The following is a 1,854-nucleotide window of genomic DNA, read 5'->3' as shown; positions in this document are numbered from 1 at the left end:
TATCCATTCTCCAAACTGCTTGTCCCGTGTTTTGTCACAGGAATGCTGGAGCCTGTCCTAGCATCTCAGGAAGAGGCAGGGAGGCACCCTTGATAAATGGCCAGTGCATCAGCTGAACCTTGACTTCCTGGTTAACTACTGCAAAGGACACAAATGAAGTTGCCGGTTTCAAATGTGGTTATAAAATGATATCAAATGGGGCAGAAGCAGCACTGCCTGTAGCTTTTGCATTTTTGTAAGTTTTGTATTTTGTAAAAAAAAAAAACAAAAAAAAACACAAACACACAGATCTGTCTTTGTGAATACTTTATTAATGCAAGAATGCAGAAAGGAAATGGGAATATAAGTAAGCAAAGGTTACAGATATACTTTTTTTTCTAGCAGATAAAAAGTGCTGAGGGATTCAAGATGCAGGTCACAGCATCATCAGCTTTCCATAAGTGCTCTTGAAATTGAACGTATCTGAGTTATTGAGAGCTAATTCAAGCCTTGGCAGGTCTTTAACCAGAACACCATTTCTTGAGCTGAAAATATCAGCCAGAGAGGTAGTCATTGGAGAAGGTTTGTGTTCATTACACTGTGGGCCCTGCCATATTTAAAAGCACAACTGTCTGTCACAACTCCACTTCTAAGATCAAAAGAGCATGAACCAAGGAGATCACTGTTCCAGTAGCTGTCTGCATCATATACTTTAAAAGTTAGTTTATTGGCCATTCTGATCTTAATAGGTCCAAACTCAAATGTTTCTGGCCAACGTGGATTGTCATTATCATGAATGGTGCCATAATTTGCGTGCCATATGTAACAGTTACAGTGCCATCTGTTTGACTACCTACATCTCCATACAGACCTTTGGCTCTGAGATTGTAGACTTTCAGGGTGGCAAGTCCTTTTTCAGCTGGACAGCAGTTAGACTTTATAATTTGACTACTTTCACAAACACAAGCACATCGGTCTCTTGCGCTGCACTTCCTGCCAATCTTGCAAGGCTCAGAGCAAACCTTCATGAGGGCATTTTGAATGACGTATTCTTCAACAGCTTTCTTCAGTCCTTTCCTTGCAGGGTGTTTATTACTCAGTAAGAAATGGAGGGGTTTCAGAGAGTAACTTCAGGGAGACTCTTCAAAGACTTTAACCAGTTTTTAAGGGAATTTGGGTGTGATGAACCAGAAAAAGCAGATCTTCTCCATGTATGTTTCCTCCAATAATCTCTGTCTGACGCTCATTGAACATAGAGCTGAACTTTTCATTTGTGCGCATCTTTTTTTTCTGTTCTCGACAAAAATGTTGCTGTGCTCTGTGAACCAGAGATTTGCCCTCCTAACTTAACACTTGTGGTATAGTGAGTGCCATATGTGGTGATCAGGTTGCAGTAGGCGTCTGGATCGTAGGATGCAGGGAGTCAAGTCAAGTCAAGTCAAGTTTATTTGTACAGCGCTTTTCACGATACAAATCATTGCAAAGCAACTTTACAGCAAATTAAGTTTCTACAATATTTAGTGGTAGCTTATCAGTGGTGACTGTCAGTTAATGTACATATGGCAGAAATGTACGGAAAAATCAATTTAAGACATAATAAAACAGACGATGAACACTATTAACAGCAATTATTATATGATGCAATCAAACTTATAGCAAGATGTGGTAGTTCTGTATGTTGTTTCAGGGTTGGCATCATCTGAGGTCCTCTGAGGGGTTGGCATCATCTCTTCTCAGGTGTTCTGGATCCAGACTGAAGCTTGTGTAAATCCTAGTTACCACGGGATGTCAGTGTCAAAAAATGTATTTGTTTAACCCAAACTAAAGAATAATAATGTGCATTTGATCAGATATAACTGCAGTACAAGATTATGA

At 39.6% G+C, this 1,854-nt stretch overlaps 1 pseudogene; it reads right to left on the bottom strand.

Moving 5' to 3' along the window:
- Window positions 1-415: 415 nt before the first annotated feature.
- Window positions 416-1,854, bottom strand: part of LOC107676103 (perforin-1-like) — a 14,162-nt pseudogene continuing 12,723 nt past the window's right edge.

Source organism: Sinocyclocheilus anshuiensis, unplaced genomic scaffold (genome assembly GCF_001515605.1).
Source record: "Sinocyclocheilus anshuiensis isolate Anshui unplaced genomic scaffold, SAMN03320099.WGS_v1.1 scaffold3153, whole genome shotgun sequence".
Classification (NCBI taxonomy): domain Eukaryota; kingdom Metazoa; phylum Chordata; class Actinopteri; order Cypriniformes; family Cyprinidae; genus Sinocyclocheilus; species Sinocyclocheilus anshuiensis.
Note: the sequence above shows the minus strand (reverse complement) of the source record. Positions and strands in the feature narration are given on the sequence as shown.